Source organism: Branchiostoma floridae, chromosome 2, assembly GCF_000003815.2.
Source record: "Branchiostoma floridae strain S238N-H82 chromosome 2, Bfl_VNyyK, whole genome shotgun sequence".
Lineage (NCBI taxonomy): Eukaryota > Metazoa > Chordata > Leptocardii > Amphioxiformes > Branchiostomatidae > Branchiostoma > Branchiostoma floridae.
Window position 1 is genome coordinate 16,094,328 of NC_049980.1, and position 27,093 is coordinate 16,121,420.

The 27,093-nt window shown below is 41.7% G+C and overlaps 1 protein-coding gene across 2 annotated transcripts in view; it reads left to right on the forward strand.

Annotated features, from left to right (window-relative positions):
* Positions 1-656: 656 nt before the first annotated feature.
* The window catches only part of LOC118406961, a 46,417-nt gene continuing 19,980 nt past the window's right edge, over positions 657-27,093 (forward strand). For both annotated transcript variants that reach the window (XM_035807363.1, XM_035807371.1), the window contains exons 1-2: positions 657-926; positions 20,270-20,362. The gene's annotated coding sequence lies outside the window, so the exon portion shown is untranslated. The remainder of the gene's footprint in view (positions 927-20,269; positions 20,363-27,093) is intronic.

The window sequence follows — 27,093 nt, forward strand, 5'->3', positions numbered from 1 at the left end:
TGGCTGAGAAGTATGGTGGGCGACCCAGCTTACTCGTCTGACTTGTTATCTTCCTATATTTGTCCAAAGTCTATTATTTTTCCAGCAGCCTGTGGAGCCTGGTAGAGGATACTCACCTCGTACGGACTTGAATATATGCACGGGTGGTCCGGCTTTAACGAGCGGGCCATCGAATACGCAATGGGTGCTCTGTAAATTACAAGAAGTGCGGCACAATAGTGTGTATGCATTCTGTCATCTAGCTGCAGTGCTATGACAGCTTCATCAAATTGTAGTAACATTATATATCAAGGTAATGTGAAAGCTACTTTGAATGGGCAAAGCGATCGAAAACATCTTTAATCATCGAAAAAGCCAATTTGGCGTTCTTTGTGTCCATAAATTGATTTAGGTATGCGATTCACATCTGAAACATACTGCAAGAATATTCTCTGTGTGGGTCGGAAGTGCCGGGTGATAGTGATGATTTTCAAGGTAAAAGCACTTTGCAGCAGTCAGCGCCATCAATGACTGCCTTGCTGGCTTGCATATTCACTATTCACTAATGGTTTAATCCAGCATTGTCGCCGTCTGGCCTGTTTGACCAACACGTGCGACTGTTCAGGGAGCGTTCGGGAACGATGGCTCCGACACTGAGATCGGATTGACATCTCATTGTACTTAAAAGCACCTCAATGGTAATGTTGTTCTGATTGAGATGCTGAACATCAGCATCAGCCCCACCAGGCCCATCGTCTATTCTGCCATTTGTGTTCTCCCTAGAGGGCTCTGCTGCATCGTTCCGTTCAGCGGCGAAGGGCTGCATTACGCGGGGATATCAGGACTGGACACCGTCCAAAATCTGCGGTGGTTGAAGAGCGAAGTGACATTACTCGATGAATATACAGGACTTGAATTACATGGAACCAAGCTACTGCATTCCAAAGGTAGGCATTTGTTTTTATTGCATTTGTTCCACCGTGTGTTGTGTGACCGGCATGTCAGTTGATTTGCGAACAAACTAGCCACATCACAAGTAATGACATCCTAGCTGTCATGCGACGACCAGAACTCCAAAAGTACCAAACAACAGCTTTCTACGCTTTATGATACCAGAAATTCAACATCTTGCCATGGCTGAGCGTCAAGGTATTGTGCGTCAATATACCCGTCGTAGGCTATTTGATGCATTGCTATCCTGTACATATTTTGTAGAAACCGCAAGCAATGCATATGCCTCAATGCCTCCCTCTTCGCCATGCTGTTGAGTAGCAAACTATAGCCTACTGATGTAGATGGGCACTGGAACATAATGGAAGCAACGGACAGCTTATACATGTACTTTGGTAGGAAATATGTTACGAATACAAATGTATTTCAATGGAATATGGGTCACACCACGTCATCGCCCAAGATATCGCCCAAACATGTTTTATTTCATTTCTGATTTATAGTCAGCGTTGATATCGCCGATATTTATGAGTACTATTCTCTGGCCAAACAGAAGGATTCATGAATACGTGGTAACATCTGGTGGTGATATGAAATAAAGATCACATTCTTTTGCAGATTTGCAGTGTCATGAAGCACTGCGCTTCTACCAATTTTGTTAGTAGCTCCCCTTGTTACAAATGATAGGAAGACAACCTTTAGATATCCAAACATATTTGCTTAGAACGGAAGGTGATTTTTGTAACGAAAGGCCAAAGGTGCTGTGAAGAATTATGCGGGTTTTGTGCTTGAAGGAACAAGTGGAATCAATCATTGCAGGAAAGGTGCATACTTGAAACCTCAGGGGACATTAGTTAATGATGTAATATATCCACAGCAATGCGAGGATTAACCGACCATCCAAAGCACAAAAAGCAGTGGGAGATAAAATTGAACATTTCACATCTCTTAACTACAACCTCCACAGGTTTCAATCACATACGATCTTTAACGAGATTTTGGTAAAGATAAACACATAAGATGCATCACTCGCCGTAATATAATGGGGCCGCCTTACTGTCGTCAGATGGCCAAATCATTCCTCAGGCTAAACGTAATGTGTATCAGGGATCAATCTACCATTTTATGGTACCCTCGGTACACATTGAGTCAACATTGATAATGCTGAATCGTGCACAAAGACTATAATGTCAACACGTCATTATTGCATTTCGATGTATTGCCTGTCGCATAGGAAGAACAGGTCAAACGTTTGATTGGCTCTTACAGTGCTGTATTGTTACTTCCGATTGGCCAGAGGTATGATGCTTTTCTTGCTTTCGGCTGGTAACATTACAAACGTGCCGAGTTCCCGACCATTGGACACAGATCACTCAACGAGTCGTCTCTTTAACACACGCTGGCAGCTATGGTCATGCTTTCACATGATTTCGATATATACAATCTACTGAATTGGAATTTACGCCAGAATGAAATGCCCATGTGTAATAGTCAAGTGTGTACAAAATCAAACTATCTGAAACTTGATTGAAACAGCTGCTTTGCCTCTAGAGCTTGACCAATTTCTTTCTTTGCTTTTAGTGTTACAAAGGCACTGTAAATAAATCATTGCGCACGCCGCCTCTCACCTTAAAAAACCCTAGCGCAGGCTCTAGGATAAGATCTCTCCCTCCAGCCCTGTACCTATATGGGCAAGGGGCGAATCGACAAGTGGAAACGTGAATAAAGTAACGAAACAGATTTATCCACAACTCCACGACCCCTATAGCAGTTTGAGTTTATATCAAAATGCCACTAGTGATCTTCAAGATGACAGCTATGGAGTATCTCATTCAATTTAGATAAACATTATCCCGAAGTCAAATGAAAAGCTTGAGGCAATCAAACTCTGCGAGGGCCTCTTCTTCAGTAATCTTGAGGATTTCCACAAGAATGCCCTCCAAATGGATCACAGGCACAAACGCTCATGGAGCATTGCATATGGTTAGGGAATCAGTCAAGCATACAAGGAAGCAAATGTTTCTACGAGTTGCACTCATTTTAGAGGCGATACTGTCACTTTGATCAGACCACTGCTTGATAATTTTTCCACCCCATACCAATTTAAAGATCATAGAGGGGCTCAAGTTTCTAAATGTGTGCTGTCACGTCAGGATCTATTGCAGAAGTTGCAACGATCTTTAAAGAGCAAGCACAATCATCGTACTATATGAAAGAACCATTAGTATCATTAGTTTGTCATGAAATGACTAAGGGCCTTGTATATCTGGATATGACTTTACGCCATCCGAGCCATCTGTGAAGAGATATGCCTGATGTTTCGGTCTAATGGCGATGACTAAACATCATCTGACTGGTGGAATATTGTACAAGTAATGATAACGCCGCCGCTGTGATTGCTATCATCAACATAGAACGTATGTCTTTTTTGACGTCTTGTATTGCAATGGTCATGAATATCTGTGAATGCCTCCCTGCAGCCGTGCTATGCTCGACGCTTGGAATTCATAAGAGATTACCCTATTAATTTACTGTATTTTCCGGGTGGGCGAATAAGCTAATGAACCTAGCTGTTCTGATATTAGAAACTCGATAACAGGCTGTAAATTTTGAAATGGTGACTCAACATGTAATGTGTAAGGACATATTGAGTGCGATAAATAGGTCCATTGGTGGACTGCTTACAGTCAAAGTCATTACCTACATGAAATCAAAACCTGCACCTGGCGCAACCTACTGATTTCCTTTAATAAAACATTTACAGTCTTTTACCTTCCCGGTGTAATCTACCCAAACCGTGCATACTGTAGGGAAGACTTTGGTACCTTTCTTGTAGTATGAGATACACAACTATGACATCCAGACATACGCAGGAGACAAAGGTGTAACCCATCTGAGATAAAAGATAGATATATGCCACTAAGCAATCTAAATTACGCGTCGTATATGAAACGAGCAGGTAATAAGCATGTGCTTGGTTCCAACTTCGCATGCACAGCGAGGTGCGTTGTGGGTTATATGCCAAATTTACCTGACACATAAACGAAATACATTGAAATGTGTAAAAATGATGGTCTAGACAAGACCCGTTTACAAGGAAGGGACCTTCATTATTGACATATTGCCCACAAAGCCACCATGAACAGGCTTGTAAAAGTAAACTGCAGAGTTTGCCATTCCCTTCTGCGTAGTACCGCATTGCCTGGCCTAAAAAGAGGTATAGATGATTGCTTGTTTACTAGTAACATGTTCTGAAGCAGTAGTGATACTAGTTATTTCCAACATCTTTGTGAGGACAATCAAGAAAATCTATATGTTCAATATGTATGTTGGCATGTAGGGCATACAATCCAATTGCGGTAAATGAGCTCCCCGGGGACAGCCTGCCATATTTTGCAGACTTCTCCTGCCCTGCTGCCAGCGTTAATGACACTGAGGCCACAGGGCCAATCAATTGCGTTATAGAGGTTAATTGATTCAGTTCGCCAACCCACGAATCTTCTGAGCCGATAAAAGCATTTCCAATGCTCCATTTTCCTGCACACTGCAGTGTATAGTAATCTTTTTAATCCTCTTATGTTATGACTCGCTAAAGTTGATTTGGGTTCAGCAACAGGACTGAATATGCGCGAAGGCCATGAATGGGCACAACATCTATGTTAATCAGCATTCAGTTTTCTGCAAGTAGGATTTGCGAGGATGTGATGGATATCATATACTATAGATTATAGGAGCAGCAGCAGCGACATAAATTTGATTGGTGATTTCATGATTGGAATGTCATGCAAAATATAAAAGTATGACTGACAAGACAATGTTCGTTGTAATGTCATTATCTGTATGGAGGGTAACAAAGAAAGGTTCCATATCTACAACCTTTCCCATAAGTTTTGGTCTTATGATCTGACACTCAATTTACATGACGTAGTGGAGGTATTCAGTACTTTACTCTTAAGTAATGAGAAAGAACCTGGCTTCAGCAATTACTCAACTCAAGGGGCTGATGGAATTGTTGATGAGGACAGGTGGCTGCTCAGCCAGGTTGGGATTAACTATATAAAAATGGTCGAGACTGTTTCAATGTGACTTGTGACTAGAGGCGGTTGTCTGTGCCAGTTGGATGCTCGACCAGGTTTGATTAACAAAAAGGCACCACATAAGGTCCCTACGTGTTGTCACCTGCTCTGCAACCTTCACCTCTCGTTCCTGACATGTAAGGCTGCTTCATGTGTCACGAACCCCAGCCGTCACACTGTGACATATTCTAGCAATCTCCTGTATAATACATCATGCGCACAGGCAAATGTAACGATTCTCTGGTATGAGTCTGTGTGAATGCAAACTCGCCCTATCATGTAGGGATGTATCACTACATCAGCAATCTTGTCACAGACCTTCATTCGTTTTGACCAGAAATAATAGAAAACGAATATCACTTTTTTCATTGTTTGTGTAATATGTTAACATTAGAAATCCACTATATTCATTTCTATCATTTTGCATGCCAGGATTTCTCTCCATAGAATCAAATAGCAAATGCAGGGTAGTTGGCATGTGAAAAGCCATGCATTGTACATATAGGGCAATACATTAGGCATCGCAGCAATCCACAAAACATGGTAAAAGATACATAGTCTTAAGTGAAGTTTAAAAGCCTCGAAGAACGACTGTTGTTATGTAGCAAAAGATACCATACGTTGTATCATTTAACATTATTATTAACACCCCAACCCACCAGGGCGGCGACCTCGTTGCGACCGAGTGATTTGACTGAGTGCTCAACAAATCTCATTGATAAAAACAAATATTTCTATGCCAGTCGCATTTTGTCATAGTTTTACAGTTGAAGTAAAAGGTTACACAGATACAATTTAGGATGCAGTCACTGCATTGAGGTCGCAGGTAGATCGTCATCTAGTGGAATGGGGGCCTTATGCCATACCATTGGTAGTATAGCAGCATCGTCTTTATCGGTTGTGACCGCAAAGCCCCTAATCATATTCCGATTTCGGTACGGTTACATGGAATCGTAAGGCGGCTATTAATCGATTATAAGATAAAATAGAACTATTTGAAGCCCAGAGTTCCGCTCTGGGAGTATCGATAGTTGTAATGAAAGTTTCACGTTGCTTTATCAAGGTTCACACTCTACCATGGGAAAACATGCATGCATATTGGGATCGATGTTGATGGATACGCCAGATGCCTAATTCAAAGCGTAATGACATTTCCGTGTTCACATAAGCCTTTAATGCCTGAGATATCGCAGGCGGAATGTGAAAGCATGTAGCGGAATTATTGGCAAAGTTGAGCTAAGCCGAAATATCATTATATCCTAAGAAGCAATGAATACTTCATCATTGTACTCGATACCTTAGACAAGGGCACCAGCAAGTTCTACAAAACCAATAGCAACATGTGCGGCCTTGGGCCCCCTTTCCACCAGACGGCAATCGCTGAGCGACCCTAAAACGACCACAATTAGATGTGTAACCCTTGGTTTCATAATTTGTATATCTCACAAAATGTGAAAACAAAACCTACAAACAACAAATACATAAACAGAATTCTTCTTTATCCGTGAAATTCATTGGGAAAGCTGTCAAACCTTTGGTCGCCCAGTGGTAGCAGCGCAGTCGCAGCCGCTAGTGGATAGGGGGTGTGAGCTGTCTAGCTACACACAGCAGTATGGAGTAGACACTGGTGTTTTCATGCAGAAACCATGTCGATCTCACTTCAGCTTTCATGACAGGGTCAACATAGTGGTATTAGCAACTGTGAAGTTAAAGTTGTCACGACCTCATATGAAGAAAAAAATCATGGGGAATATCTTCAATGCGTCAAAACTAACTTTCTTGAAGTCCAAAGATCTTACGAGGAACGCCACAAATTCAGGACTTAAGATATAGAGCAATACACCACGGCGCCTTCTGACTAAAGTCTGCATGCCATTATCCCATATAAGTTATAACGTACTTATCAACTCTCCTGTCCTTCAGTAGACATGGCTCACTGCTGAGATGGTGATGGTATCAGTGGGAGGCTTAAGAGCTCTTCTTGTCTTCAATTCCTGTATACATGTATCGAGGTAATGCCATAGGTATCGACAGTAATTTATTAAGCGTAGTATGAAACAATATTTCATATGCTGACAATTCTAGTTTTGCATCCTTGATCCTGGACATGCTATGGTCTTGTATTTTTGGTGGCAGATAGCTTTGGATGTAATGAAGAAGTGGTGTAGGTTTGGGTCTTAAGCTTCTCCGTTAAGGTACAGAAAGGCAAATATTTAACAACGTAACGTCACCGTCACTTTTGTATCATGTAATGGGTGACGTGAATGACTCGCTAGGTGTCGCACAGTCTGATACTTTATGAATGAATATGTGTCATATATTGGTAGTCATTGGTCTGTTTTTTTTTAATGGATTAAATGGAGTATTTTTGTGCACCTGGATCCCACGACTCCAGTAAGCGTCTAACAGTACAAAAGAGTTGACTTTGATCGGAATCCGTAAATCACTTTCACAGCTGCAGATTGCCTGCACTCAGAAATATAACAAAGCTCTTATCGTGACAGCTTTATATCAGACTAGAATTCGCAACAATGAAGTAAAGTGCTTCAATGGAAATCCCCGAGGGCGAGATATGTCAGGCTTTTATGTCTCTGTACACTGGCATGCTTTGGACAAAGCATTATCTCGAAGGAAAATAGTCTGCATTCGGAGTTTGTTGGTTGAAAGCTATCACTGCTGTGCAGAATACATATGATCTGATTGCGCCGTCTCCAAGAGCCAGTCTCCTACAGAATGATGGAACAGCCGAGAACATCTAAAGAATAGGTCTCTGCTGATCACTCTGTCTTCGGGTTTATAAGTCGCCAGACAAATTTGGCCCTGGGCGATCAAACTCTTAGAACAGTGGGACCGAAACGAGTATTTGTGAAGCATAATTTGAAATAACACGTTAAGTAATGTATGACCAAATACGTTTTCCGACAGGCCGGTGGCGCTAATACACGAAGCAGCCTTCGTGCTGTTTCTAAATATTTTCTTCATCTGGAAACGAACCTAACAGTAGACTTTCTCTCATTGTGAAATATTCTACACTTTACTTTATGTCTCACAATCTGTTGAGAAAGCAAATGATCTATCCCATCGTAGATTACAGAGAACGATGTATTATATATCTTAGATGGCGCCAGCTTCCTTAAAGTATTTGTGGTGAGTTTTGCAAACATGTCCTCCTAAGATCTAATTTGGACGTGTACAAAATTGGAGAATACTTGTTTCGCAATCCAGGCTACTTGGAGCCTCTCCTGTGCTGTACTTTACTCCAGACAAATGGGAATCTCCTGCTTCCCGCTCCATTATACAACAACGTCGGCGGTAGGCTGAGATTAGCCTTATTGGGAACGGATGGATACGTAGATAAGATATGTTGAACTAATGAATCGGACGGATTCATCAGACGACGCTGCCGGATAGGGCCTCCACTGACAATCCCTTATTGACCACCGCCGTCTCCTCAGCACCAGACAAGCTGGAGATCGGAGAGCGTGCTGCGGAAACACCCGGCCGGGAGGACGCCATCTATCAAGATCTAGGAAGACAGTCCAATACGCCGTCTATTACAAGATGCGGATTATGGAGTGGTCAAGTTCTTTATCCCATTGCGTGCCGCCGGCTATTCTTACATAATGGATCGACTGCCACGTCCACGGTAATACTTAATTTGCCACACTTCAGGCACAAGGAGAATACACGCGAGGGGAGGTATAGGAGTTAACGTCATAACGTATCAGTAAGAACTGCGCTCAGAGCTGCGCTCAGACTGTCTACGAATGAATATTGCTGGCGATGCAACCATCAGTACCTGTGTGATACTTTTGACTCGCAACTCTCCACCTTTCAACGCTGAATAAGGCAAACGTCACTTATTACACTTCACGAGTATGACCTGGCGGGCCATGGCTGCAACGTTAGGGTATGTATTTGGTCATTTTATGTATGTAGTATGTTACAAAGGGTCGTACTCTATTCAAATCGTAGCATCTTAGCGACGATTGTTTGAAAGCAGTGTTCTTGTAGTTTGTGCATTAAACTTGTTTGTTTGTATTGTCTGCCGGGTAAACCCGCGCCCCGAGGTGTAATACACCGGCTTTGTACTGAACAGGACGAGCTGCATATATATGATGTATATTTGACCCAATATGTCCAGTGGATTCTTTTACGTCATAGAGGCGTGGCTATAGATCTCCTTAAAGACGGGACCTCCATTTAACGCCCCGTCCTAGGGACTGCCCTAATCGAATGTAGGTGCTCCTTTCACTTAGTGAAGTGAGGGAATTCGTGTAAAATGCCTTCACCAAGGGCACATGTCGACTCTCGGTCCTGGGGCAAATGAACACCCTTACTTTTCTTTATGCCAAGATGACACCACCTTGTACCTTATGTTTATTTCTGTATTCGTTCACTAATCACCAGATTGCTTTTTTAATAAATGTCAAATTGAAATGAGGGGGATTTGATGAATTGAATAATGTGGAACTACATCAAGCAGAAAGAAAGAGGTGACACGACAAAGATTGAATGTTTTCCCGCTTGAGGAACAGACATAGGTATGGGCATGACGCCACTGCTTCTACAAACAACACAATGAACACATTAATAAAAAAATTATTGTTCATCAATTATAACATAAGAGGTCTCGTTTCAATTGCTCTTTTTTAGCTATTCCATAAGGAAAACGAGATTTACGTTATCTGCGATTTAGGGAAGGCAGATCATGCAAGATAACGTTTGCAAAATAGATGTACGTACATGATGTGCAGATCAATATCTACCATCTTAGCTATGTTGGTGTAGATAAACAAGGTCTAATAGTTTTGTCTGTCCAAAAGCAATCAATTGAACCATTCCAGCTGTAGGTTCAAGATTGGCTTGGTCTATCATGTAATAGCAAGCGCACATTACGGGAACGTGGGATCAATATGCTAGTTGTAGTAGCACTCAAATAGATATCATCCTGATGCTTTTTTTTTCTGAAGCCCCTGTCACACTTATCCGTCGATGGCCTCCCAACCTTCTCCAGACCATGGTCATCTGTGGTTTGGAGTTGGTCTATTAGTCTCTAATCTTTGTCTGCGTCAGTCATCTATGACTGATCGGGAAAGTCATAATCTGCTAGGAGCTGGAACTAGAACTGGAGCTAGTACAGGAGGATCCCCAGACTACTCCAAACCCACTGCTGACCTCGGTTGGTGAATGGTCGGGAGTAAAGTTGTGGGAAGATCCTGAATGCGTGACGGGCTTTAACGGACATTTTCTGATGCATAAATTCAAATCAGCCTATGTACAAACTGACCTTCTAGGCAAGGTGGTCCTTAACCTTAACCCACGTGACTTTAGACCAAACTACCAATGGTCTTTAAGGTCAAGGAACGCCTTGCCTAAAAGGTCCATCATCTAGCTTTAGTTGTACCAATTTAGTTCAAAGGTCGTTCTTCCCCCTCGATTACTGAATTATCATTCATGACATTCCGAGGCATACTGTAGCATATGGTATCTGAAATAGAATCTCGCCTCGTTATTGAAAACGTCAGCTCGCTTCCAAATTAATGGATACATTTAGTACATAAGAAGAGACGTATCCACCCGGGACAGACAAGGGCGTCCTAAGCAATACTCCTGGTAACAACGTCCTTGTTAAAACCTAGAGTGGATGATGGCGTTATCCAAAAAGATACAGCATCCCCGATGATGCAGGTAAGCCAGTCATTTAAACCCGAGGGAAATCAAATCTTTATTAGATAAGGTAATCACCTTTCCAAAGTCGAGATGTATAAATTGCCACTGAAGGTTAAAGCAAGTACAACGCCAATCGTGCCGAATCGAGTTCACACAGACTGCGCCGCGCCTCTTCTAAAGGTCTTCGGAATACATGGTAGACCTTAGCAACTTACTTTTTTTGCATTTCTTTCAAACAATAGGTTATATATTTGACACAATCGTGTTACGATTGTAGCACTCGATATTTCTGATGCTTCACCACATCTGATACACCCCACACAGCATCTGCTTCTCTCATGAGTGTATCAAACATCTTCACTCCTCTGTGTGATAGGGAGGTGCATGTGTGCTTCGTTCATCAACCGTTTTTACGGTCCGGTAATCGTCACCTGCCTCCTACTCTGTTACGGGATCATTTCGAGACTGCAGGTGATCCTCTACACACACGATGTACTTTATTGGACATGGAGGACCCTGATGTGGTTGAGGCAACGCACTGCGATAGACCCGTCAATAATCTCTGCCCGAGGATGGTGTGTTCGCCATATAACTGAACTTAGATCAGAGCGTTCATGAAGTATGATGGGTTTTGTGCACAATCAGGTGTAGCCTCGGTTTTTCCCTCATGTCAAGGTCTGGCTGCAGAATGAATAGTAATGTACTTAAGCCTGAACGATTCTGAGATATGTTACATCTCCGTCAGGCGTTTGTTGATCAGGATACAATGGCGTGTGGGACTCTGACCATCAATTACAATTCAGCACATCATACAGGTGCAGTCCACTTCAATTATGATGTATTTATCGCAGGAACCGCTCTTTTGAAAGTGAGAACCCTCATACACCCTCGTGCTCACGTGCCATTACGCGTGAAGTTGCACAGATAGAAAGATTTATGACATCACCCCAGCTCTCTTTTGGTGAGCCTAACTTCTATAGTACCGCCTTGTATGATTCATCGAGGTGGATTCTGTTCTGGATGACTACCGCTCTGTAGTAATAACAATGCACTGATGGAAATGGAAGACCATTTCTGATACCGTGGTAAGAGATTTTCATTCTTCTTCCCTGAATGTAGTCTTCAAGCTTTGCGCTTGTGACAAGTCAAAGACCTGCCGCCCAAGGCTATTCATTGCTCTATGTTATTTCAATTGTCTCACCTAACATGGATCCGTTCCACTGCATGCGTTCTGCATTCCAAGGCAAGGCTAGGGTTCACTATCGACTAATGGGGAAATGACTTTTCTTAAAACGCAGCAGTCAAACTCAACAAACAATGAAACCATCCTTGAACGGAGGAATAGATTTTAGACAATCCCAAATTTTGGGAGGACCTACTCACGTGACAATGCCTGGTGCTCGTTCCATGAATACTTTTTTTCTGCATCAAAATACAAAATAAGGAAAGAAAAGTTGAATGATAAAAACACTGTGGGAGAGAGAGAGAGAAGCAAAAAAGACTTATACAGACCCTTCTCATTGAAATATAACAAATTTTACTCACCATTCTACTGAATTCGAAATAATGGACATAGGGAGCAAATGATAACAAATTATAGATAAATAACAATTTAATGAAATCACAATCGTAATGGGTTTGATACTTAAGGAAGGGAAACACACACGCTCTCTATATGCATGTATTTGCATATATACATGTATATAGCTGGTATAACCGCCCTTTGGCGTAACACATCATCTTAGCAGGCACGTGGCACGGTAGCAGCTGGTTCTATTACACTTAACGACTTAAAAAATTTAAAACCAGTGTGCCCTTATGTATAGAGGCATACTCAAAACCACTTTATACTCATAGACTTCAGCATAAAGGTCCATACGTTAATGGGATTCTGCCGATCCAAAGTAGGCTTGAGACCGCTTGAAACATCCCAGCACTCCTCTCATCAGCTCGTACAACCTGCGGTAGAAAGTTGCCATGCCGCACCTGCTTGTTGAGCCCCCATTCAACTACACACGGCATAGTTGGATTTGTGTGATCCGTGACTTCATGGTTAGAATACTATTCAAAATGCATAAGTATTGACCGAAAAGACAACAAAAGACACAAAGTGTTAGAAAATTAGTTTTTATCTATGAAATTTGTCGAGCGCTCAGTCGAACCTCGCGGACTAGAGGCCCTGGTGTTGGAATGTATAGCTCACCGAATCTCTACCATTATCATTGTCTTCATATAAATCCTAATTCTTCTGGAATTTTATTGTATATCTCTGTCATGATACATGGAAGTACGTCTAATCTTGTATCCTGATAGACTAGTAATGTTTCCAATTCTGTTATTGAACGCATGTCGATAATGAGCTTTGAGAGGCATTCGTCGCTTTGGGGACTTGCAGTCGACTTACAGGAAATGAGTTATACTACATCAGAGACAACTTAAATTGATTTTTCCTCTGTCCTCAATAACTAGAAATCTGGCTCAATTCCATTTATGACAGTAACATAGCCCTTACGTATCATTCAAAGCAAAGAGTGACGGTAAAACTTGCATATACAATTTTCTGAACAATACGTCACTTTGCGAACTTCGCCCGGTGTAGAAATAACCAATAATTGCGAGGCTTCCAAACTCCACCAGGGACGATATCAGACGTTTCACCTTCATTCTTTGACATAGAGAATGTTAGTATATCCAGCTTAAGTCAGACTATTTTGCTGCTAACGCAATGATTTATTAGCAGTAGTAGGAAAGCCGTCGTGGCTCATTTCTGACGGCTTTTACTGACACAGGTAATTCCTCTATAAATAAAACTGCGTGCAATGAGATTTTGTTGCAGACGGAAGGCAAAGGGCGTGGATTTTTATGACAACACCACGAGTTCTAACGAGTTGCAATTAGTTTTAACTGTGCTCTATTCTCTGTTCGTCTAGTTGAAGGCAGAACAACCCCTAGGCAAAAGTACATTAGCTCGTTTCGTAACATTACATTACGTGTATGTATGTCTGTCAAGCCCCAATGGTTCTTATGCCTTGCTGCTCCATGTCACTAATAGTAAACCGAAGTCCGCGCGGCCCGTCCACTGACCAACCCATTAGTCCCTGCAGCTGCTGGCAAGAGATTGTGTAACACAAGTTTCCACTACATACATTTGGGTAGATTTGCAATAAACCACTAACTTTTGATTAATTAATTCATTTATTAATTCATTCATCCCATACAGACGTTCTTCGTCTTCAATATCTTGATCACAGTAAGTTTCAAGTAGCTCGAAGATTCGTTGCACTGTGACCAAATCTTTTATAAGCGGTCGTTGATATCACTGTTGTTCGTTCTAACTCGGGATCTTTCTTACGTTTCCATTTATAACATGGAGATTCCATGGCAACGCAAATGTGCTTCCCAATACTTGAAATAATATCAAGAAAACATAGTACCTTAACATTCCAAAGTGCCGTAAAGCTAGTTACCTGGTACTTACGATAATAAAGATAACAATTTTACCTAAACGGTCTTAAATATTAAAGTGGTAAATCAAAAGTGATAGGCTGGAAATACCAATTGGAATCATTTTCACAGACGATTTGCATTGAATGAAGATGTGATCGGTTTGGCGGCTACCGTACATGTGTATCAGCACAGGATTGGCGCTGACGCCACCAGGTCTGCTACTGTCTGTCTCAAGGAATCATCAAAGTCAATCAAATGCTGGCTAACGAAGATATCAATTAATAATCGAGTCAAACGTCCAGAGGATTTATTCTACTTATATAATGTTCAAAGAAGCATATTCTGCTATTCAAACTCCATATTCAATACGGAGATTCTTTTCTTTTCCGTTCAATATTTTTTTCCCCAGCTACTCGCGGAAGGCAATACGAATGGAAAGGAAATTAAGTTTATCTAAAGACAAAGCAAGGTTAACGTTGCTTCTGGATGTTTTGAGTGACATCCATCACTCTTCTTAAGTGTCACTAGCATGAACTGATAGAACAAATTAATGCAAATACGAAACGTACCCTATTTTATTGTAGGGTTGTTTTTGTCCTGAAATATTGTTAATCTAAATGTCTAACCTGCATAAACGTAGAAAGAGCATTCAGTATTACAACATTACCAACAAAACAAGGCTTACCATCGAAAACAGGTCATTAACACGAACTTAATACATCGGATGATAAATTTGTACTTCATCCAAAATTGAATTTAATTTGCCCCGAAGAAACGCTATCTGTTTGTACACTACCTGCCCGCCTCAGGCGTGAAACGTACATCTATATGTGCCCTTTCACTCCCGGAATCTAATTTCTGAGGATCCCTCTTCTCAATCCTTTGATACATAAGGGATCATTGTACCTGTCACTGTAGCAGATCCGCCAGACATAACATTTTGTTGCACCTTGTCGGTAGTGTCTGATGAACCAATTCGTTATATTCTATCTCAACTAAGGAATGGTAGGGATGAGGTATGGATGCATAATAATTCAGTGAAAAACGTGTTGTCAAAGAAAGATTTGCATTTAACTCCCACTCCACGGGGTACGTGCCGGCCACGCTGCGACCTAAGATTAGACGCTTAAGGAATTTCATAGATGAAAACGAAACTTTTTACGCTTTGTGTGTTTTGTCGTCTTTTCAGTTATATTTTGCATGATATTCCAATAACAGTGTTATGGATTACACAAGTCGCCGTCAAGTGGAATGGGGGCCTTACTAAAAGATCATGTGCATTGCTCACATATTGTTGCATGGCAGTTGCTTTCACCATTACAAGGTACGTTTTCTATGAAATCACCGGCAGGGGTCTCGCGACGGAATGATATGACGGCAGACCATTTTCTTGGCTGTGTTTTCTTTATGTGCAACATTGCAAATAGCGTTAGGGTTCTGACCTCCTGGGGTGGATGAGAAGGTCATGATGTTCAAAGGAAGATACATAGCTATAGGCCATCCATGTTGCTACCGGGTGTACAGCATGTACACTGAGAGGAAGCCATGTGTCCCACATCAGTTTGCTTTCAGCTTGTGCATCTTTTCGTTTCAGTGCCCTAGATAATGTACCGTGGTGTTGTAGTAGTGCCAAATAACTACGCAAGATAACAGTTGCCCAAGCAACTTGATAAAATTCGGAAACGGTCAGACGTTTCAGACAGAATATGCTGTCTTTCGTGGGTGACTAAGCGATGATATGGATTTGCAAGGTTTTTAACCCAAACCCTGAACTGATATGTGTTTTAGGTGTACCAGTTACCAACAGAAGCCCGTAAGTCCAATGGGTGTCTGAAAAACTCACTGAAAGAAAATAACGTACAACGTTAACATTGCTTCTCCTATGCCATTTCATGGCCATGTCATGAATCATGAATCATTTTGTGCTTAGAATCATGGGTAATTTCTAAGAGGATTTCTCAGAATAAGATGTAACTCAAATTGCCAAGACAGAACTTGGAGAAATGTTCTAAGTGCACTTATGATTTGCAATAAAACAAACTGAGATAGATTAAATAAGTAAACAAAGTTTTATCATTTCCTGACTGCGCGCTCTGACCAATTGTTGGTTGCAGCTAGGGCGCCATCTAGTGGCGCTTAGCCGTCTAGTAGGAACCTTATCAGGATACAACATTGTCTTGGGTCTCACTAAAATCGCTTAGACTTGTCATCACCTCATCAATTCAGAGCTTTGGTTTAAAACGTGGTAGATCCACATTCCCATTTAGGAAGACAACGGATTCTGTCTGAAATGTTTGATTGTTTCAAAATTTTCTCCAGTTGTTTCAGTAACTGTTACCTTGCAAATCTTGATACCTGGATGTCTATCCCTCGTCGATATGGACGCAGAGTATTCATTAACACGTTTAGAAGGATGCACTGCAATCAAAGAATAAGAAAAGTAATTTCTTCACTGTCTGTGAGGTGGTTTCGCCTAGCATTATTGACAGAAAGACCTAAAATGATGGCCTTCAGGTGTTCTGATGGCATACAGATCATCTTCCACGATCCTGGCGGCAAAGCAGGAAACCGCAGTTCTCCTGAGAGAGCCGTCTGGCTGAGGGGATTCGGAACATCAAAAGCTACAGAATATTTCAAACTTTTGTGACGTCAAATCTCCTGCTTTCTCATCGTGAGGAGCCCTAGGTAATCATTAGTTATTGATAGAAACAGGATCCCTTCTGACAATTAGATTAGTACAATGATATTTTTAACTTGTTACCGCTAATCCTATGTGACATCTATACAAGTCATGATAGAAGACCTGATTATCCCGGACTTATACACGCTCGGAAAAGTTGACGAAAATTGATGACAGTCTTAAATGTCAAACTTTTGACATCGTCTTCTTGAATAGATCAGTAACAACGTACAGTTAGGTTTAATATCATTGCCGCTATAATCCATTATTGAAATAGCGTTACATCCAAATGCTGACAACGTGCTTTTGGAATCCATAATCGCACTTCCGTCAACGGCGTAATTTGTACACTGAATTGATTTTAAAAATCATCTACCTAAGGGAAGTGCACGTGGCTACTTAATCACATCTTTAAGTGCCTCACACATTCCGCATGCCTTCATTACAATGAAGCATCGCATTCTTTAGACTTTATCGGCTGTCTGTCACCAGATAGCTGCCTGGAAACAGAAGCACTTGTGAATACCAATGTTGCCAACAAGATCTGTTTCTGAAGACGACTTCTTTTTATTGAATCCCATTTCCAACAGAGGCTGCGACCGCTGAACGATCAAGATTTCCAAGATTTCACCAATCGGTCTTGTATCATATTCCAACCAAAGATCACGCATACACATGTACAAATCTAGTTTGGGTTGCTGTACTGTCGCTCAGCAATCGCCGTCTACTGGAATGGGCGCCATACACAATGATGGTATTTTCGTTTGGCCTGCAATAGCGCCACTATAAAATGACCCGTTTTAACCTGAAAGGCTTAAGAAACGAAATAGAAAGACATTAAAGGATCATTTAAGAAGACATTCCGGCAGTAGCACACCAGACATGCGGAAATATGGGATATATTAAGTGCCTCATTGTCTCCTCTAAATGGCGTTTCCACGTTCGCAGGAATCCAATAATCCCCTACGTCTCATTGCCTGTTTCTGCAGGATATGCTTTTGTGATCGTTAGTAAATCCAAACACGCTACCAATCTCTGTACATGCTGATATTTCCTGAGCAATAACAGTCTACCCGTTCGTGCACACGCACTCGATATTGTAAGAATACACAGAGAGAGAACAGAGCACACAATTCTACAGTTCCGTAAGGCCTTATGTTCCTTTGCCGGTGATGGCTGAGCGACCGTACAATTACTACAAATACATCGACCAAAATTGAACCATCGTTTTAAAAATGGAATGTGATGCAAGATGTCAATGTCTGATTTAGAAGTCAACTCAACAAACAAAATCAAAAATAAAGTCGTTCTTGAACAAATCTTGATTCGCTCAGCCGCTGCTCGCTGTCGCAGTCCCAGTGGAAAGGTAGTGTAAACGCTCGTCAGACGCTGCATGGTGTACAATCTGGCTTCAATAATTACGCCAATAATGTAGTCCTTGAAAGAGTGTTCTGGAGAGATTGCTTGAGAAAAGTCGTGAAAACATGCCAGTAAAACTCCCCCTATTTTATCTGAAGAGCTCCTGCGGTGCTAATATTCTCCATTCGTAAAACCGTTCCATCTCCATGGGATTTATGTATGTCCTGACCTTTGAAAAATTACCATCTCATATTCCTTTGACTCACATAACAGTCAAAGTAAAGTCAGACGATTTTCCGATGGGCGCGGTCATATTAGGTATTCTATGGTACGTCTGCCCCATATCCACTCATCCCTGCCTCCATCGTACTGTCTGCATGGCTTTAAAGGAAAGTTATAACCATAATGCAGCCCATGAGCTGCCCTGAGTCCGTCCTATTGGTGCCATGTTGGTGTGAGGAATGCTGGGGTGATGTTTACAGCCTGACCTGACGATTCTATCTCATCACCATAAAACAAACTTGGAAGGGCCATCTTTTGGCTGGGGATATCACGAAGTAAAGTTCGCTATCTTTCCTTGTGCCATAGCTAATACATATTCGCGCCCGGTTTCAACAACTATTTGCAATTCGGTTTCGTTTGTACAAGATCATTTGGACATGATTTGAAATTCAGATATCACAGAAGTGCTTTCAGATTACCAGTGAAACGTAGTGACACTTGTAATGTTAAGAGTTTGATTTTATCTTCATCTGTCAAAGACCATTTGGACAAGGTACAATATAGTAATGCGTAGATAAGACAGGCATGCATTCTGCAGATACCAATGAAAACGAGGTGACAAAATATGTTTGCTTGACGTTATCTCAAGTTTCGTTCCTGGTGCCGTGACTTAACCTTTATCTTACCTAGGCCAGTGAGGAGTAGATTTGGTACAGTTACATCCCCATTCCGCTAGGACGGCGGCCTCGCTGAGGCCGAGCGATTTGACAGAGCGCTCAACGAATCTGATAGATACTTGTGTAGGGGTTCCATTTTCGAAATTTACCATCGTTTTCTAAGATCTTCTAAGGATTTTCGGTTTTGCTGTTCACAGACACAGATACACAAACACACCGGAGGAAAAACGGACCTTCTTCTGCTTTGCGTGTTGGGTTGTATTAGTCAAACTTAAACATTTTCGTGATATCAATCGTGAAATCAAGGGTTATGCAAATTAAGCGCGATCGCCGTCTAGTGGAATGAGGCAAACATTTGACAGATCTAGATACGTCCCGTTCTGTAGTCGGCTACCGTTCTTACAATACAATTATACGATACAATTATCCCTCCACGAAGTTCACCCTCGGTCGCATTGTAGCCGATCGATGCCAACATTGAAACACTGCTTGACTTCGTGCTTTGTCGTTGCGTCAAATTGAATTAATCTACCTTTCTCCTCACAGACCATGACGCTGGGCACGCCAGAATGATCGTATGTAGGGATGGGGGACAGACAATTCATCATCTTGTCTCTTCAGTGCCACATTGCTGTGAAACGCGCACACGAATCATTGCACATCTCCGCCCTGCCAGACACCTTCCAGATAATTCTAGCGCGTATGTCAACCACGTTCTGCGTTTTTACACCCACGCCTCTCCGGCAGATAGAATACAAACTTTAACGGCACAATGAAGTAAAGGCAAGGCCAGGGAAGGCAATGTACAGAAAAGCAGTAACAAGACATTTGGATAGTTTCGGTCGGGATTCGCATTGTGACGTTACCAATAGAAGCAATCCTTCACAGTACAACATAGACACATAGCCTCCTTTCCGGAGGGTATGTGCCCTGCTCTGCAAGATGTATGTATTCAGGACGCTGTCCAACACGGCATGTGTTTTCTGATGTATCACTCCTTTATATAGCAGTGCGTTTCTCCGGAGCACGGGACTACACCGCTGTGCTCAAGACGCGCAGCGCACAATTGAGACAGAATAGTATGTCTTCTTACGTTAGCGTGGCGTAAAATGTTGGCATTTAGGAAGATTTCCCACCGGTGATATTTGATACGTCAGCAAACACAAGTGTGTCAAGTGAGCGTTGATTCTCATGTATTTATACAGACCGAGGCGCCGTGACATTTCTACTGCTCAGGCTGTAAAGGAGCTGGCTGGCTGAGAACACCTTGGACTGACATTGGAAGATATACACAGAAGGTAAGTACTATTGAGTATGATTATTTCCAACACATTACAAATATAGGGGCATCTTCAACAAAATAAGTATGGACATTTGCTAATACTACATTTTCACTTCCAAATCCTGCCGAATCTGTTACCCTTGATGTCTTCATTAACTTTATCTTGATACATTTTAGGTTTATTTACCACTATACAAAATTTGTAATGCTGAAAATAGACATGATTGTATTCGCAAGTCACATTTGAAAAGAAAACAAGAGCGAAAATTCCACCTTTCCCTTTTGCCGCAATATTTGACAACTCATTGAAGAGATTTAGCACGAATGCGCTCCGTTATTTTTGAGATGAAAGAAAAGCAACAATGTCAATGGTACGTCTGACACCTGAGTAATGACCGGTCTTACACGGCAACCAGATGGGCAAAATGATTGGAACAAACAGAGAACCACGTGCAAGAAGACCTCATCTACAATGGCAGACTCAGAGATCCCAAATGACCAGGTATAAAGCTGAGCTATGCTCTAGAAGGATATTCATAGTCGACGTTATTGATACAGCGCTACTGTGTTAGACATTCTATCTAGACACCATCGCATGCCCCCAGGTGATCTAGCACCTATTGCATTCAGTGTAATGCAGCAATGTTTTTTTTTAAACTGTCTGGGTAAACTTTTGGCTTTGTTTTTGGGCGGCAGCGCCTATCATTGATTCCCATCCCTTTATCACCAACTTTCAATTTCTTTGATAAAAGCCTCCCACATAACCACAAAGTCAATGTAAACTTACTTGGCATCACATGAGAGATTACGAGATCCTCAAGATCCATTTCAACTAATCCCCTGTGATCGTACAAAGTTTCACTCACTGACAAAAACTCCATTTGCAAGATTGCTAGCCTTAGGGTGATTTTTATCAAGGCTACATTTCCACAAGGGCCGCGGCAGAAAAAGCTGTGTTTGAATAAGCTTATAAACAATTGCTAAGCTCAATTGGATCAGTGTTCAAGTGTTATCGAAGGATTCGTCACAATTGTGATGTGCAGTGCGCATCAAGTGAGTAACAGCTGGCATTCAGAAGCAATAAGAAATTCATATGTCTAGACGTCTTCTGTGGAAGCAAAATGGGACTCAATTTACTGGTTGATCCGCCTTCTTGTGTGGTTCTTGTCAGTTTGGTGCCTGCAGCTCAATTGGGATGAGTTCAAATTACATCTCGCAACTGTTGTAACGTCGAATAGTATAAGTGCAGCATGCAAAGTTCCCTCTATAAATGGTTTTGTGTTGGCAACAGTGGAGTTATTTATTACCTTGTTAGTCCCATTACCGCCCACAGTAGTGAGCTGAGCGATGGCGATGCGTTTAATATGTAATATCGACCAGGGATAATGTCCCGAATTGACGTAATAAGTGCGGCAGTCGTCATCCACATCTTTTGGTAACAAAGGAAGATGTAGATTCATGTACCAGCCTGGCGCCGCAGGTTATTTGAAAGCAGAAAAAGTCATCCTTCATAGACACTCCCTGGGGCTGCGCGGAGAACAGTGTGTGATGTGGTATTTGTGTCAGGTGATGTTTCTCACGTTTAGCTGCTTTATGCATTTGTACATCTCGTTTCAGTTGCGCAGTCTGACGTCTCGCAGTGATTGCCCTTTTCTAAAGCCCCGGTCACAAAGCGCGTACGATTCCTTGCGATGGACTATTCCGCATATCCTACGATGAGCGCAGTACATCGCAAGAAAATCGTAAGCATCGCAAGCCATCGCAACGCATCGGATGGTGTTCAAAATTTTTCCAGCGTCGCACGATTTTTCACTTGTGTCTCTTTTGTATAGCCGTCTGACCGCTTTTGTGCTTCTTTAACCAACAAAATGTGGACATAGCTGTTAAATAAATTCCTATAATATCTTTAACTGTAAAAATAAATTACAAAAGACTATGACAACAAGAGTATTACAAGCAAAAGTTCAAATCAAGCGTGAGTACTGGTATGGTTATCTCGGCCTGCTTACCGGCTCTACGTGTCAGGCACTTTCGAAGATCGTATCATGATATGCTATCAACAAAAAGATGCCATCATACAAAAATCAATTGATAAGCATTATATCATATATATTTCCGAATCATAGAGCCTGCCTTTATGTTCGAGTTGTCCCCATGGTTATTACGATTATGGTAAACTGACCCAAGACCGACGAGAGCTGAGATTTGATCTAATTATAAACTCACGTGCATGAAGCGATCAAACAATTGTCTGCATCACCTGTGCGTGCCGCGCTGTTCTCTGGTTGCGACTGTGGCAGTTGCGACTGATATATTTCCCCTTTTCGTCAATATCGACAATATCAGGGAAAACTGAAACCATCACAACATGCTAAAAAATCATAAATCTATAACCTCATCAGTAGACAAAAACTGCCGTAATGAACTCTGCTATGGGGGCAAATAAAATCTTACGACGATAGCGAAATTTTGAACATGTTCAAAATCCATTTCAGCTCTATTTTTCGCCATACGACGCTCCCCGATTTACTATGATTCACTGCGACTGACACAGACACGCTCTTATGACCTCATCGTACGATCCACTACGCGCTTTGTGACCACGGCTTTATATACTTAAACCATTGCTTCCGATTTTCTTCCGACTTACGTCGCACTGCGATTATCCTGCGCATCGGAAGGAATCGCAAGGAATCGTACGCGCTTTGTGACCGGGGCTTAAGGCAACGGACAAATTAGCTTTCACGAAAAGTTACGACCAGGCCGTTAAATAGAATGTGTCTAGTTTGTCGCTGTTCCAAGCTTAGATTTGATGTTGGCCATAACTATAACTGAGACACAGAAAATGTGTAAACCACTATAAAAAATATAAAGGTGAAGGGAAGTGTGAGTATGATAAGACTCTGGCAATTTCAGTTGAGGGCATGTGTTGTACATTACCGGTACCTTAGTCACACTGGTCCGCGATCGCTGAGCGACCGTGCAGCGACCAAAATTGAATGCATGTGACCCCTGATTTCATATTTAGTCTAAGATACATGATGTTAACGACACTAAAAAACAAAACGTAAAAAAGATGTTCTTATCTTTATGAAATTCGTTGAACAATCGCGACCTCTTTTGGAAAGGGGCTGTAAATTAAGTACCATTGTGTGATTGCAAAATGTGTCATTGTCATTTACAGGTGAATGTAGCTATACGTCAGTATTAATGTAATTTAATGATATTGCTACATAGGTACTTAGGTAACTGCTAAGTAGCACACCACTTCTTTTCATTAGTGATCCCTCTGCACTTGAAGATAATACAGTTCCACAGCGCTAAGCACGTGCCAAATCGTAGCTCCAGAGGACTTTTGCTCTGCAGAAGATCTGGGTTATATGAAAAAGGGACGGGAACTCACTGAAACCTGTGACAGCTCCAATGCCAAAAGGGCAATTACACCTGCATAGAGTAGAGGTAGTAAGGAGGACCAGACAATCTGCAAGTTTCATAATCTTATTGTATGTATGTATGCAGCCAGGTATGTGATATTTTCAACATTTCAATTTTTATTTTAAGCAAAGTTATAGTCGAAAATATGCGCAAAAATGGCATTATTCGCACTTAATTTCCGATTAAAGCAACTAGCGAGCAGCCCAGCTTGTGAACTTGCAACCAGGTGTTGTTTCTCCAAGTAGCGGTCACCATATGCCATGTTCATCCTTTGGTTTCTGCGGATTGTTTGAGGTCACATAGCAGTGATGATGAAGTATACAGCTTATTGTTCCCAAAGAGAAGTGATGCTTCAAATTAGATTTGCCCATGAGGTGTTCTGCATTCCGTTGCTCCGTGCCGCTTTAGTATCAAAGGACCTATACACGAAATGTGTTTTAGGTGACTGCCCATATTAGCAGCACCGGAAAGTGCAATTGCAAGTTGACCGTGCGAACACTGCAGCAGACATCAATCAGTGAGGCGGTGGTGGATACGGTAGAAGAATGGATGAAGAAGCAAATTTATAGCGACCCGACAAGATCAGGTAGCGCGATGTCAGGTTTCAGTAATCAGTCACGCTAGTATCTACTAGGGACGGATCGCGGCGGCATGTATAGTGTATTCAATGAATATGATCACCATCCGACCTCCTGTGTACTGTAAATATTACAGAGAATTCCATAGAGCTGTGTAACCTCCACCAGGCATTCCTCTAAGAGGCTTCATGCGGATATTAGAATTCGGCAAAAAAGGGTGAATATTTGGCCAGGGAAGTGACCTCATGGTGGATATAACATATCCCTCTCGAATATTACAAATTGTACTCTGTGGCCGGCTAACTAATCTGACATGCTATTCTATTTGACCAGTTTCTACTATTTCCATCGACCTGTGGAAAAAGACCAAAAATACGTCATTGTCTGTCATGCATGTCAAAACTACCCATACGAACACTATGGACTAGCCATCGCACCTCTCCCTTGAAACGGCAGAATAATTCCCGACTCTGAGGTGATGGTATTGGGCAGGAGTCAGACACGCCCGTCATGTAAGGAGGTCTCGTGAATCGATCAGCAGGATGATTCATGGTGCTGTCCCCGCTAAGTGACCGACCTTGCCGCCTCATTTTTACTCCCATCGACACACAAGCCCCTGGCGAATCAAACACAGGATTACCTGAAGCTTCACTGCAGGAGTTCACACAGCATGCTTCAAACCAACCGCAAATGGATCATGCATAACCCTGCAAGGGTTCACAGCGAAGTAGATACAAAAGTCAGGGACAAATCACTTATTAGGCTTACTTTCCACAACATGGCGATCGCTGAGCGACCGTTCAGCAACCAAGATTGGATTTGTGTGACTCTTGCTTTCATACACATTTCATTCACAAATACCTAGACTAGAAGAACACTGGCGGCGATGTGAAACACTAGTGATTTTTCACTTAAAGTATTGAACTTATTCAAAAGGAACATTTAACCATCTTAAAAACACACTGTCTCTTATCGTGAGACCGTTTCCGTTTGTCGAAGACGAGGAAACATTGGCCTTGGTGATTCTGTGCTTCCTGAAAAATGCATGGACTCCAACACCTGCCGTTCTCTGAGGGAAGCCTGAGGCCAGGTGAGGATGATGCACAGCTCAGGTCTACATCCTTAGAGGAAGCGGAATAAATCTAAATCTTATCATATTATTAAATATGTTGAGATGCCCTGTAAGGGTACTCAAACCATGCTGAGGTTAGTCAGGCGTTGTTGGGTAAATATGTTGAAAATTACCTTCGGTTGTATAGATTGTGATAGCGCCTTTTCCATGTTTCATATTAAGGAACTCGCTCAAACATCCTCGGCCATAGTGAATGTAGAAGCGCCACGTTAGGCCATGTTGATTTGATTATATGGATGACATCCGCGCTCGCACCAATTTTCGGCCGTTTCCAAAAAAAAAACGTTTTCGACCACACAATAAATTGTGCAAAGCAGCTGTAAAATGAGCAGAAATATTCCATAGATTGAATAAAAAGTATCAGAAAACAGATAACTAATGCCATAGAATGCCAAAATAAATCTAAAGTCAAAGAATAAGATGTGAAAGGACAGAAAGAACAAAATGTATTGTTGGTAGGGGGAGGTACCAGTACAGAAAATTCAGGTAAAGGTCATGTTCAGGTCCAGAGGATCATTTTCAGGTCCGGACCTGAACCTGGACCTTATTGTCTGTGGAAACTTGAGAACTGGCAATACTCAAAACAATGGTAATTGGTCAATTTTGCTACAAAGGAATCTGTTCGGTTGATTATCCGACTCCCACTGGCATTTTAAAATCCTATCTCTATGTAATAAAGGCTAACTGTCTCTGTACCTTTGACTGTAGAAACTTGGTAAAATTGACTATAAACTCTACTTGACTTCGCTCTTGTTGTCTTCTTGGCCCCCAGTAAGACCCAAAATGCCTGATGACATACTGTAGTGTGTCCATTTCGTAATTGGCAAAACCTGTTCCTCTGATTTTTTTCAGGTCTGTTTTTTTTTTGGCCAAACTTTTTTTTTATTCGCTCGCTCGCATCAGTTTTGGAGTTCCCAGAGGATGTCATCCATATAATCAAATTAACATGGCCTTATGGAAAATGGTCGTGATGGCTTATGGTATTTGTTGGGGTTCTCTCTTCTAAAAGCTAACATAGAAAATGTTGGAATTTTATAAGATACGATTCCTTCCTGTCAGTTATCTTGCCACCTTGACAATGAATGCACAAATACACGTTGCCAGTCCCTGTTTTATTGGACAATGTTGGCCGCACAAAACGCTTTCTTGATCCTATGAGTCGTTCTTTATACTAGATGCCAGTTTGATTTAATAGACGTCCTATCGACCACTAGGAGCGCCTAACGGACAGGACGTGAAGCTAATATCGTTGTTCCTATGAGCTCGGTGGTAAATCTAGTCAGTTCTGGCTTTATTTCGGTGGTTGGAGAAACTACTAGATAATATATTTTCCTACAGACCACTACACATCAATGGTAAGTGACTTGGGAACGCTTTGATATCTGAACATCATTACATTCAAACGACCCAGAAAGCCTTTAGCGTTATGAACTTTGCAAGAGCACAGTTGACACAAGAATATCTAGCCTCCGGCAGACCAATTTACACCTTTTATAACTTTCTACATCATGCCTTAAGTGCGTTTTTATTGGAGACAGCGGGTGACCTTTTGTATATATCATCGACAAACGAGTTGAGTTTTTCTATCATATAAATAGGTGG